This window comes from Eleutherodactylus coqui, chromosome 7 (assembly GCF_035609145.1).
Source record: "Eleutherodactylus coqui strain aEleCoq1 chromosome 7, aEleCoq1.hap1, whole genome shotgun sequence".
In the NCBI taxonomy this organism is placed as follows: Eukaryota; Metazoa; Chordata; class Amphibia; order Anura; family Eleutherodactylidae; genus Eleutherodactylus; species Eleutherodactylus coqui.
The window spans coordinates 201,091,381-201,105,239 of record NC_089843.1 but is presented as its reverse complement, the minus strand read 5'-3'; the positions used below and the strand labels follow the sequence as shown (position 1 = coordinate 201,105,239).

General features: G+C 46.3%; 5 non-coding genes across 5 annotated transcripts; all 5 read left to right on the top strand.

Annotated features, from left to right (window-relative positions):
- Positions 1 to 2,246: 2,246 nt before the first annotated feature.
- On the top strand, positions 2,247 to 2,436 carry LOC136574024 (U2 spliceosomal RNA). The gene has a single exon (XR_010786199.1). It is a non-coding gene; the product is annotated as a U2 spliceosomal RNA (small nuclear RNA).
- A 2,656-nt stretch (positions 2,437 to 5,092) lies between these two features.
- LOC136573988 (U2 spliceosomal RNA) lies at positions 5,093 to 5,283 on the top strand. The gene has a single exon (XR_010786179.1). It is a non-coding gene; the product is annotated as a U2 spliceosomal RNA (small nuclear RNA).
- Positions 5,284 to 7,994: 2,711 nt separating this feature from the next.
- Positions 7,995 to 8,185, top strand: LOC136573977 (U2 spliceosomal RNA). The gene has a single exon (XR_010786171.1). It is a non-coding gene; the product is annotated as a U2 spliceosomal RNA (small nuclear RNA).
- A 2,654-nt stretch (positions 8,186 to 10,839) lies between these two features.
- On the top strand, positions 10,840 to 11,030 carry LOC136573966 (U2 spliceosomal RNA). The gene has a single exon (XR_010786165.1). It is a non-coding gene; the product is annotated as a U2 spliceosomal RNA (small nuclear RNA).
- A 2,638-nt stretch (positions 11,031 to 13,668) lies between these two features.
- LOC136573955 (U2 spliceosomal RNA) lies at positions 13,669 to 13,859 on the top strand. Its single transcript, XR_010786154.1, has one exon. It is a non-coding gene; the product is annotated as a U2 spliceosomal RNA (small nuclear RNA).

Below are 13,859 nucleotides of genomic sequence, written 5' to 3'. Positions count from 1 at the left end.
ATGAGGACTTATATAAGGTAAAATGGAGGGATGAAGTCCTGGAGGATGACGTGTTAACCACACTTGAAAACAAGTTAGGGGAGGCGGACCAAGTGTCCATCACACATGACATCACCGCTAAAGAAGTGTGGGAGGCGGTCCAGAGTATGGCCGCTAATAAAACGCCTGGTATGGATGGGTTACCGATTGAATATTATCGTATGCTGTGGAGTGTGATAGGGAAAGATGTGTGTGAAGTGTGCCAGTACATGTGGGTGAATGTGGATATGGCTGAAAGTATGCGAGGTGGACTGGTTGTATTAATCCCCAAAAAGGGCAATCTGAAAAATTTAAAAAATTGGCGCCCGATTACGCTTCTTAATGCTGACTATAAAATTTATGCTAAAATCATTGCAAATCGGATGCGTGCGGTAGTGGAGAGTGTGGTGAGCGAGGACCAGTACTGTGCGGTGCCCGGTAGGAGGGTGCATGAGAGTCTGTGTCTGGTGCGGGATTGTCTGGGAGATTGTAAGGAGCGAAAGAAGAGTGTGTATGTGGTGAGCTTGGATTTTGAAAAAGCGTATGATAGGTTGTCGCATGGATTCTTGTTCCGAGTGTTGGTGTGCATGGGGTTCCCGGGTATGTTTGTAGAGCGAGTGAGGAGTCTGTATGAAAGGATTTATAGTAGTATGTTAGTGAACGGGAAGGTTGGAAGGAGAGTGAATGTGATGTCTGGTGTGCGTCAGGGGTGTCCGCTGTCGGCCGTGGTTTTCATCTGCGCCATGGAGCCGTTACTATGTCTAATAAGACAGGAGAAGATGGTGAGGGGGATCCACATCCCAGGTAGTGACGGCAGAGAGTTAAAGGTGTGTGCGTATATGGATGATGTGTGTGTGATGTGTGAGTCTGAGAGTGCAGTGAGGAGAGTGAAGCTGTTGGTGTCTGTGTTTTGTGGTGCGTCTGCGTTCCGTGTCAACTGGGATAAAAGTGAGTGCAAGGTGTTTGGTGAGACTGGAGTGGATGCAGATATAGGTTTAAATATTGTGTCCGGGCCAATTAAAATTCTAGGCATTAGGTTTAATAACAATTTACAGGGGGAAGAGAGCTGGGAGGAGGCAAGACAGAAGGTGGAGAACCGGTTAAATTTTTGGAAATTACGCAACCTGACTATGATAGGCAAAATCGTAATATTAAAGAGCGTAATTTTGCCCATTTTCTTATACGTGGCATTAGTTTTCCCTCCGGGATACATGGGTCAGAGGAGGCTGAACAGGGTCATGTTTCTGTTCTTCTGGGGGTCCAAAATGGAACGTCTGAGGAGGGAGGCAGTGTACAAGAGTTGGGAGAGAGGAGGGATGGGCTTTCCCAATTTAGAGACATACTTTGGATGCAACAGCGTAGTTTTCCTACTAAGCATGTTGCAAAAAACCACCAAAGGGGCGTGCATGATGAGGTATCTAGCAGGGAGATGGTTTGTACGTATGAAATGGTGCGAATACGACTTGAGGAAACCAGTTGCTTTCCAAATCCCTAAGTGGTATGAATGGACAGCATGTTTTGTGGCGAAGTTTGAGTTGGATGACTGTGAAGTGAATGTACTTAAGAATAAGCGAATGGTTAAACGAATGATTGAGAGTAAGGACGAGATGTCTGATATTAATTCTGTTAGCAGAGTGAATGTGGAGAGAGTGTGGAAGAAAGTGCGGATGGATGGGATGAGTAATAGGCAGAGTGAGATTGTATGGCAGAGTCTGCATGGCGTGTTACCGGTGCGAGAGTTTCAGCGTGTGAGAGGTTTGGTGAGGAGTGAGAGATGTCCGAGAGAGGGGTGCGGTGGATGTGAGAATGTGGTTCATTTATTTTGGAACTGCAGCCATGCACAAAATGTGCTGCGGAGACTTGGTCTGTTATGCAAAGAAATAACAGGAATTAATTTCATGTCCTTTGAGTTAGTTATGTTTGGTTTGGGTGCGAGAGGCAGTGTGAGAGAGAGACTGTTGTGGCTGTTTATGGCGTGCGTGAAGGAAGTGTTGTGGGATGTAAGGAATGTGTATGTGTTCAAGAGGAAGGATGTAAGTGAGAGGGACAGCGTGCGAATGGTGTTGGGGAAATTATACTTCATTTATTTATGGGACAAAAGAAAGGATGGAGTCGATGCGGAAGGAATATGGAAGGTCAAAAAATGGATACAATTAGTTGATTTGTCATGATTTGTAATGTATTTATGTTGTATAATGTGATGGATTTATTATGTTGTGAATAAATAAAAACCTTTGGTTATAAAAAAAAAAAAAAAAAAAAAAATCTGTTCTTATCAGTTTAATATCTGATACGTCCCCTATCTGGGGACCATATATTAAATGGATTTTTAGAACAGGGAGCTGGAAAAAGAGCTTGCTCTGTCCACTCCACGCATTGACCTGGTATTGCAGTACCTCCAGGACCGGTGCACCCCCTTTCCTACAACCGTTTCCAAAAGCAGAAAAACAACACCGACGAGCAAGAGGTGCAGCGCAGCTGTGGCGGCGGCTGCTGCTACCACCACCACCCAAGCACTTTGATTGACACTCAGCCCGTCTGCTCGCAACATTGTATCCACTGAGCAGCTGCGTCTGCCAGAGTGTGCACAGCACAGGTACAACTGGAAGCAAAACAACACACACACCAGTTCATATGGCAGCCGCACTCTATAGTTCGTACCTACCGCTGCGCTAATAGCCAAGTTGGAAACATCGGGCAGGCACAGCGTATCCTGGCAGCCTGCGTCTGTATGCTCCACGTATTCGGGTCATGGGTGTATGTGCAGGGGGCCCGGAGCCCTAGGGGGCCCATAAAGTCTCTCTTCCCCACATTGTAAACCAATGCTATCAATGAAGCTTTATAGTTTGGGGGCCCAGTTCCAGACTTTGTACTGGGGCCCCGCAGCTTCAAGTTACACCTCCGGATCAGGATAATGCTAGGCCATTCCAACCAGCCTGTGTGTGTGACCTGCAGTCGCTGGTAGTCGAAAAGCGGCCGGCCCCGGATGCGCGCTTCAGAGTGGACAGACAGCAGCGGACCCCCAATCACACAGGCCCAAGGCTTGCTATGTAGCACGGAATACCTCATTGGACTGCAGCACTCCACGCGGGCTGAGATACACGCTCCACGTGGGATGGGCAGTATTCGTCCATGAAGATCCAGGCCAACGTTTAGAGATGGAGCAACACTCGGGGAGCAAAGAACTCCAACGAACGGACGTCTACTTTACAAGGATGTATTGCTTTATTCAATGCATGGACACAGAAACAGTTCAACCGCTCGATTACAGACCGCAGTCAATACAGTAAAGAAAGAAATGTGTCTGTTTAATGTAAACTTGCATGGAGCTCGTTTGTCAGCCACTGACTGACTGAATGCTGAAACGTGGTCTAACGTTACATGCACCACCAGGGATAAGGCCTTGCCTATAAGCATTCCCCAGCTGGCAAAAACGGAACCTCCCTGCCTATTCCTCACCATGGAAGAACGGAACCTACCTTTTTTTTTTAAAAAAAGAAAGCCACAGCAGCAGCCAACTCGATTTTGGTAGGCCGCTGTCTCCCCCTTGTGTGCTGCATAAAAAATGCACTCCACTAAAAATAACATTGATCCACGAAATAGAGCGTAGGGAGAGAATGAGGCTTCAAGATGAGCCGTCAGGCTATGATAAATTGTATCACACCTGGGCGATATGGATAGATGCCCGGAGCTCACCCCTATTTACTAGGTGGTTACAGACAGGGACATGTGAGTAACACGTTTAAACCACAATCGTAAAGAGAAACAACAATCCCGGAGCCCGCCCCCCCCCCCTTTTTGTTTTATTTTCTCTTTCTCCCGTGTCATAGATACCTACCATCCCTTACCACTCCCCCCCTTACCCTCCCCTCATTCCCCTGTTTGTAGACCTTATAAAATATCACAGACAAACATGATATAGTTCAACTCGAAATTGATTTATTAAGTTTCATTGTCAAAGTTAATTTTACATTGCTTTGAGATAAGGCAAAAGTTTCCCCCCCCTCCATGAAACCAATAAAACCTATATTGAATAAAATAAAAATGATGCAGTTACCGGTAGTTCTGCAGCTTCTTGGTGGAAATAAAGACCATCTCCCGTCTCCCAGCTGCAGCAGAGACTGACTGAAATGGCTGCCAAGCCCGGTATTAATGCTTCTAAATTGATGACATCACAAAGGAGTGACATCATCAGCCTTCCAAACACCTGGCTCAATTGCATACAGTATGTATGTATGTATGTATGCATGTATGTGAGTCTATCTATCTATCTATCTATCTATCTTTATTAATTATGTAGAATATAGATATGGATTATTTCTAAATTACAGATTTTGTAGATATAGATTAAAGATAGATTTAAGATTGTTTGTGTGTGTATGTGTGTGTGTATATAAGTGTGTGTGTGTGTATATATATATATATATATATATATATATATATATATATATAGTGTGTGTATATATATATAATGTATATATGTAAAAAAAATATAAAATCTGTAGTTATGTATGTATGTATGTATGTATGTATGTATGTATGGCGGGAAAAAAAGGCCTGCTGTATGTTTTTAAGTTCTTCGGATGACCATGCCGCTCTAATATTCTCCTTACTAGGGTCTACTAATGCTGGCCCAGGGGAAGGCAATAAAGCCCTATGGGGCCGAAGCCAATTTCCCTTATTTTAGGTAAAAAGTTTCCATCCGTCCCTACTCGAAATGCGGCTGGCCGAAGAGATCCCTCCAACCGACCGGCCGACGCACCTTCAGAGACAAACTAGTGCTTGCTTCTAGTGTCATCGCCGGCTTAACCCTCGTTTGTAGGGAGCTGACGAGTCCTGCAGCAGCAGGCTCTGCAAGCCTAGGATGCGTGAGCTCGGTGCAAGAGGAAGGACTGAGGGTGTGAGGCTGGGCGCGGTTGAGAAGGCGTGGGGCGGGGCTATGTAAAGTTTTACAAGCTCTCCCCGCTGCCTGGGTGCATTGTGGGTGCGCCCAGAGTGCTGGCTGAGCGTGTTGCCTCAAGCCTTAGAAGTGGAGTTGGGCGGACCGGGCTACAGGTGAAACCCATTTCGGGTTATCGCTTCTCGGCCTTTTGGCTAAGATCAAGTGTAGTATCTGTTCTTATCAGTTTAATATCTGATACGTCCCCTATCTGGGGACCATATATTAAATGGATTTTTAGAACAGGGAGCTGGAAAAAGAGCTTGCTCTGTCCACTCCACGCATTGACCTGGTATTGCAGTACCTCCAGGACCGGTGCACCCCCTTTCCTACAACCGTTTCCAAAAGCAGAAAAACAACACCGACGAGCAAGAGGTGCAGCGCAGCTGTGGCGGCGGCTGCTGCTACCACCACCACCCAAGCACTTTGATTGACACTCAGCCCGTCTGCTCGCAACATTGTATCCACTGAGCAGCTGCGTCTGCCAGAGTGTGCACAGCACAGGTACAACTGGAAGCAAAACAACACACACACCAGTTCATATGGCAGCCGCACTCTATAGTTCGTACCTACCGCTGCGCTAATAGCCAAGTTGGAAACATCGGGCAGGCACAGCGTATCCTGGCAGCCTGCGTCTGTATGCTCCACGTATTCGGGTCATGGGTGTATGTGCAGGGGGCCCGGAGCCCTAGGGGGCCCATAAAGTCTCTCTTCCCCACATTGTAAACCAATGCTATCAATGAAGCTTTATAGTTTGGGGGCCCAGTTCCAGACTTTGTACTGGGGCCCCGCAGCTTCAAGTTACACCTCCGGATCAGGATAATGCTAGGCCATTCCAACCAGCCTGTGTGTGTGACCTGCAGTCGCTGGTAGTCGAAAAGCGGCCGGCCCCGGATGCGCGCTTCAGAGTGGACAGACAGCAGCGGACCCCCAATCACACAGGCCCAAGGCTTGCTATGTAGCACGGAATACCTCATTGGACTGCAGCACTCCACGCGGGCTGAGATACACGCTCCACGTGGGATGGGCAGTATTCGTCCATGAAGATCCAGGCCAACGTTTAGAGATGGAGCAACACTCGGGGAGCAAAGAACTCCAACGAACGGACGTCTACTTTACAAGGATGTATTGCTTTATTCAATGCATGGACACAGAAACAGTTCAACCGCTCGATTACAGACCGCAGTCAATACAGTAAAGAAAGAAATGTGTCTGTTTAATGTAAACTTGCATGGAGCTCGTTTGTCAGCCACTGACTGACTGAATGCTGAAACGTGGTCTAACGTTACATGCACCACCAGGGATAAGGCCTTGCCTATAAGCATTCCCCAGCTGGCAAAAACGGAACCTCCCTGCCTATTCCTCACCATGGAAGAACGGAACCTACCTTTTTTTTTTAAAAAAAGAAAGCCACAGCAGCAGCCAACTCGATTTTGGTAGGCCGCTGTCTCCCCCTTGTGTGCTGCATAAAAAATGCACTCCACTAAAAATAACATTGATCCACGAAATAGAGCGTAGGGAGAGAATGAGGCTTCAAGATGAGCCGTCAGGCTATGATAAATTGTATCACACCTGGGCGATATGGATAGATGCCCGGAGCTCACCCCTATTTACTAGGTGGTTACAGACAGGGACATGTGAGTAACACGTTTAAACCACAATCGTAAAGAGAAACAACAATCCCGGAGCCCGCCCCCCCCCCCCCCTTTTTGTTTTATTTTCTCTTTCTCCCGTGTCATAGATACCTACCATCCCTTACCACTCCCCCCCTTACCCTCCCCTCATTCCCCTGTTTGTAGACCTTATAAAATATCACAGACAAACATGATATAGTTCAACTCGAAATTGATTTATTAAGTTTCATTGTCAAAGTTAATTTTACATTGCTTTGAGATAAGGCAAAAGTTTCCCCCCCCTCCATGAAACCAATAAAACCTATATTGAATAAAATAAAAATGATGCAGTTACCGGTAGTTCTGCAGCTTCTTGGTGGAAATAAAGACCATCTCCCGTCTCCCAGCTGCAGCAGAGACTGACTGAAATGGCTGCCAAGCCCGGTATTAATGCTTCTAAATTGATGACATCACAAAGGAGTGACATCATCAGCCTTCCAAACACCTGGCTCAATTGCATACAGTATGTATGTATGTATGTATGCATGTATGTGAGTCTATCTATCTATCTATCTATCTATCTATCTATCTATCTATCTATCTATCTATCTTTATTAATTATGTAGAATATAGATATGGATTATTTCTAAATTACAGATTTTGTAGATATAGATTAAAGATAGATTTAAGATTGTTTGTGTGTGTGTATATGTGTGTATGTGTATGTGTGTGTGTGTGTGTATATAAGTGTGTGTGTGTGTATATATATATATATATATATATATATATATATATATATATATATAGTGTGTGTATATATATATAATGTATATATGTAAAAAAAATATAAAATCTGTAGTTATGTATGTATGTATGTATGTATGTATGTATGGCGGGAAAAAAAGGCCTGCTGTATGTTTTTAAGTTCTTCGGATGACCATGCCGCTCTAATATTCTCCTTACTAGGGTCTACTAATGCTGGCCCAGGGGAAGGCAATAAAGCCCTATGGGGCCGAAGCCAATTTCCCTTATTTTAGGTAAAAAGTTTCCATCCGTCCCTACTCGAAATGCGGCTGGCCGAAGAGATCCCTCCAACCGACCGGCCGACGCACCTTCAGAGACAAACTAGTGCTTGCTTCTAGTGTCATCGCCGGCTTAACCCTCGTTTGTAGGGAGCTGACGAGTCCTGCAGCAGCAGGCTCTGCAAGCCTAGGATGCGTGAGCTCGGTGCAAGAGGAAGGACTGAGGGTGTGAGGCTGGGCGCGGTTGAGAAGGCGTGGGGCGGGGCTATGTAAAGTTTTACAAGCTCTCCCCGCTGCCTGGGTGCATTGTGGGTGCGCCCAGAGTGCTGGCTGAGCGTGTTGCCTCAAGCCTTAGAAGTGGAGTTGGGCGGACCGGGCTACAGGTGAAACCCATTTCGGGTTATCGCTTCTCGGCCTTTTGGCTAAGATCAAGTGTAGTATCTGTTCTTATCAGTTTAATATCTGATACGTCCCCTATCTGGGGACCATATATTAAATGGATTTTTAGAACAGGGAGCTGGAAAAAGAGCTTGCTCTGTCCACTCCACGCATTGACCTGGTATTGCAGTACCTCCAGGACCGGTGCACCCCCTTTCCTACAACCGTTTCCAAAAGCAGAAAAACAACACCGACGAGCAAGAGGTGCAGCGCAGCTGTGGCGGCGGCTGCTGCTACCACCACCACCCAAGCACTTTGATTGACACTCAGCCCGTCTGCTCGCAACATTGTATCCACTGAGCAGCTGCGTCTGCCAGAGTGTGCACAGCACAGGTACAACTGGAAGCAAAACAACACACACACCAGTTCATATGGCAGCCGCACTCTATAGTTCGTACCTACCGCTGCGCTAATAGCCAAGTTGGAAACATCGGGCAGGCACAGCGTATCCTGGCAGCCTGCGTCTGTATGCTCCACGTATTCGGGTCATGGGTGTATGTGCAGGGGGCCCGGAGCCCTAGGGGGCCCATAAAGTCTCTCTTCCCCACATTGTAAACCAATGCTATCAATGAAGCTTTATAGTTTGGGGGCCCAGTTCCAGACTTTGAACTGGGGCCCCGCAGCTTCAAGTTACACCTCCGGATCAGGATAATGCTAGGCCATTCCAACCAGCCTGTGTGTGTGACCTGCAGTCGCTGGTAGTCGAAAAGCGGCCGGCCCCGGATGCGCGCTTCAGAGTGGACAGACAGCAGCGGACCCCCAATCACACAGGCCCAAGGCTTGCTATGTAGCACGGAATACCTCATTGGACTGCAGCACTCCACGCGGGCTGAGATACACGCTCCACGTGGGATGGGCAGTATTCGTCCATGAAGATCCAGGCCAACGTTTAGAGATGGAGCAACACTCGGGGAGCAAAGAACTCCAACGAACGGACGTCTACTTTACAAGGATGTATTGCTTTATTCAATGCATGGACACAGAAACAGTTCAACCGCTCGATTACAGACCGCAGTCAATACAGTAAAGAAAGAAATGTGTCTGTTTAATGTAAACTTGCATGGAGCTCGTTTGTCAGCCACTGACTGACTGAATGCTGAAACGTGGTCTAACGTTACATGCACCACCAGGGATAAGGCCTTGCCTATAAGCATTCCCCAGCTGGCAAAAACGGAACCTCCCTGCCTATTCCTCACCATGGAAGAACGGAACCTACCTTTTTTTTTTAAAAAAAGAAAGCCACAGCAGCAGCCAACTCGATTTTGGTAGGCCGCTGTCTCCCCCTTGTGTGCTGCATAAAAAATGCACTCCACTAAAAATAACATTGATCCACGAAATAGAGCGTAGGGAGAGAATGAGGCTTCAAGATGAGCCGTCAGGCTATGATAAATTGTATCACACCTGGGCGATATGGATAGATGCCCGGAGCTCACCCCTATTTACTAGGTGGTTACAGACAGGGACATGTGAGTAACACGTTTAAACCACAATCGTAAAGAGAAACAACAATCCCGGAGCCCGCCCCCCCCCCTTTTTGTTTTATTTTCTCTTTCTCCCGTGTCATAGATACCTACCATCCCTTACCACTCCCCCCCTTACCCTCCCCTCATTCCCCTGTTTGTAGACCTTATAAAATATCACAGACAAACATGATATAGTTCAACTCGAAATTGATTTATTAAGTTTCATTGTCAAAGTTAATTTTACATTGCTTTGAGATAAGGCAAAAGTTTCCCCCCCCCTCCATGAAACCAATAAAACCTATATTGAATAAAATAAAAATGATGCAGTTACCGGTAGTTCTGCAGCTTCTTGGTGGAAATAAAGACCATCTCCCGTCTCCCAGCTGCAGCAGAGACTGACTGAAATGGCTGCCAAGCCCGGTATTAATGCTTCTAAATTGATGACATCACAAAGGAGTGACATCATCAGCCTTCCAAACACCTGGCTCAATTGCATACAGTATGTATGTATGTATGTATGCATGTATGTGAGTCTATCTATCTATCTATCTATCTATCTATCTTTATTAATTATGTAGAATATAGATATGGATTATTTCTAAATTACAGATTTTGTAGATATAGATTAAAGATAGATTTAAGATTGTTTGTGTGTGTATGTGTGTGTGTATATAAGTGTGTGTGTGTGTATATATATATATATATATATATATATATATATATATATATATAGTGTGTGTATATATATATAATGTATATATGTAAAAAAAATATAAAATCTGTAGTTATGTATGTATGTATGTATGTATGTATGGCGGGAAAAAAAGGCCTGCTGTATGTTTTTAAGTTCTTCGGATGACCATGCCGCTCTAATATTCTCCTTACTAGGGTCTACTAATGCTGGCCCAGGGGAAGGCAATAAAGCCCTATGGGGCCGAAGCCAATTTCCCTTATTTTAGGTAAAAAGTTTCCATCCGTCCCTACTCGAAATGCGGCTGGCCGAAGAGATCCCTCCAACCGACCGGCCGACGCACCTTCAGAGACAAACTAGTGCTTGCTTCTAGTGTCATCGCCGGCTTAACCCTCGTTTGTAGGGAGCTGACGAGTCCTGCAGCAGCAGGCTCTGCAAGCCTAGGATGCGTGAGCTCGGTGCAAGAGGAAGGACTGAGGGTGTGAGGCTGGGCGCGGTTGAGAAGGCGTGGGGCGGGGCTATGTAAAGTTTTACAAGCTCTCCCCGCTGCCTGGGTGCATTGTGGGTGCGCCCAGAGTGCTGGCTGAGCGTGTTGCCTCAAGCCTTAGAAGTGGAGTTGGGCGGACTGGGCTACAGGTGAAACCCATTTCGGGTTATCGCTTCTCGGCCTTTTGGCTAAGATCAAGTGTAGTATCTGTTCTTATCAGTTTAATATCTGATACGTCCCCTATCTGGGGACCATATATTAAATGGATTTTTAGAACAGGGAGCTGGAAAAAGAGCTTGCTCTGTCCACTCCACGCATTGACCTGGTATTGCAGTACCTCCAGGACCGGTGCACCCCCTTTCCTACAACCGTTTCCAAAAGCAGAAAAACAACACCGACGAGCAAGAGGTGCAGCGCAGCTGTGGCGGCTGCTACCACCACCACCCAAGCACTTTGATTGACACTCAGCCCGTCTGCTCGCAACATTGTATCCACTGAGCAGCTGCGTCTGCCAGAGTGTGCACAGCACAGGTACAACTGGAAGCAAAACAACACACACACCAGTTCATATGGCAGCCGCACTCTATAGTTCGTACCTACCGCTGCGCTAATAGCCAAGTTGGAAACATCGGGCAGGCACAGCGTATCCTGGCAGCCTGCGTCTGTATGCTCCACGTATTCGGGTCATGGGTGTATGTGCAGGGGGCCCGGAGCCCTAGGGGGCCCATAAAGTCTCTCTTCCCCACATTGTAAACCAATGCTATCAATGAAGCTTTATAGTTTGGGGGCCCAGTTCCAGACTTTGTACTGGGGCCCCGCAGCTTCAAGTTACACCTCCGGATCAGGATAATGCTAGGCCATTCCAACCAGCCTGTGTGTGTGACCTGCAGTCGCTGGTAGTCGAAAAGCGGCCGGCCCCGGATGCGCGCTTCAGAGTGGACAGACAGCAGCGGACCCCCAATCACACAGGCCCAAGGCTTGCTATGTAGCACGGAATACCTCATTGGACTGCAGCACTCCACGCGGGCTGAGATACACGCTCCACGTGGGATGGGCAGTATTCGTCCATGAAGATCCAGGCCAACGTTTAGAGATGGAGCAACACTCGGGGAGCAAAGAACTCCAACGAACGGACGTCTACTTTACAAGGATGTATTGCTTTATTCAATGCATGGACACAGAAACAGTTCAACCGCTCGATTACAGACCGCAGTCAATACAGTAAAGAAAGAAATGTGTCTGTTTAATGTAAACTTGCATGGAGCTCGTTTGTCAGCCACTGACTGACTGAATGCTGAAACGTGGTCTAACGTTACATGCACCACCAGGGATAAGGCCTTGCCTATAAGCATTCCCCAGCTGGCAAAAACGGAACCTCCCTGCCTATTCCTCACCATGGAAGAACGGAACCTACCTTTTTTTTTTAAAAAAAGAAAGCCACAGCAGCAGCCAACTCGATTTTGGTAGGCCGCTGTCTCCCCCTTGTGTGCTGCATAAAAAATGCACTCCACTAAAAATAACATTGATCCACGAAATAGAGCGTAGGGAGAGAATGAGGCTTCAAGATGAGCCGTCAGGCTATGATAAATTGTATCACACCTGGGCGATATGGATAGATGCCCGGAGCTCACCCCTATTTACTAGGTGGTTACAGACAGGGACATGTGAGTAACACGTTTAAACCACAATCGTAAAGAGAAACAACAATCCCGGAGCCCGCCCCCCCCCCTTTTTGTTTTATTTTCTCTTTCTCCCGTGTCATAGATACCTACCATCCCTTACCACTCCCCCCCTTACCCTCCCCTCATTCCCCTGTTTGTAGACCTTATAAAATATCACAGACAAACATGATATAGTTCAACTCGAAATTGATTTATTAAGTTTCATTGTCAAAGTTAATTTTACATTGCTTTGAGATAAGGCAAAAGTTTCCCCCCCCCTCCATGAAACCAATAAAACCTATATTGAATAAAATAAAAATGATGCAGTTACCGGTAGTTCTGCAGCTTCTTGGTGGAAATAAAGACCATCTCCCGTCTCCCAGCTGCAGCAGAGACTGACTGAAATGGCTGCCAAGCCCGGTATTAATGCTTCTAAATTGATGACATCACAAAGGAGTGACATCATCAGCCTTCCAAACACCTGGCTCAATTGCATACAGTATGTATGTATGTATGTATGCATGTATGTGAGTCTATCTATCTATCTATCTATCTATCTATCTATCTTTATTAATTATGTAGAATATAGATATGGATTATTTCTAAATTACAGATTTTGTAGATATAGATTAAAGATAGATTTAAGATTGTTTGTGTGTGTATGTGTGTGTGTATATAAGTGTGTGTGTGTGTATATATATATATATATATATATATATATAGTGTGTGTATATATATATAATGTATATATGTAAAAAAAATATAAAATCTGTAGTTATGTATGTATGTATGTATGTATGTATGGCGGGAAAAAAAGGCCTGCTGTATGTTTTTAAGTTCTTCGGATGACCATGCCGCTCTAATATTCTCCTTACTAGGGTCTACTAATGCTGGCCCAGGGGAAGGCAATAAAGCCCTATGGGGCCGAAGCCAATTTCCCTTATTTTAGGTAAAAAGTTTCCATCCGTCCCTACTCGAAATGCGGCTGGCCGAAGAGATCCCTCCAACCGACCGGCCGACGCACCTTCAGAGACAAACTAGTGCTTGCTTCTAGTGTCATCGCCGGCTTAACCCTCGTTTGTAGGGAGCTGACGAGTCCTGCAGCAGCAGGCTCTGCAAGCCTAGGATGCGTGAGCTCGGTGCAAGAGGAAGGACTGAGGGTGTGAGGCTGGGCGCGGTTGAGAAGGCGTGGGGCGGGGCTATGTAAAGTTTTACAAGCTCTCCCCGCTGCCTGGGTGCATTGTGGGTGCGCCCAGAGTGCTGGCTGAGCGTGTTGCCTCAAGCCTTAGAAGTGGAGTTGGGCGGACCGGGCTACAGGTGAAACCCATTTCGGGTTATCGCTTCTCGGCCTTTTGGCTAAGATCAAGTGTAGTATCTGTTCTTATCAGTTTAATATCTGATACGTCCCCTATCTGGGGACCATATATTAAATGGATTTTTAGAACAGGGAGCTGGAAAAAGAGCTTGCTCTGTCCACTCCACGCATTGACCTGGTATTGCAGTACCTCCAGGACCGGTGCACCCCCT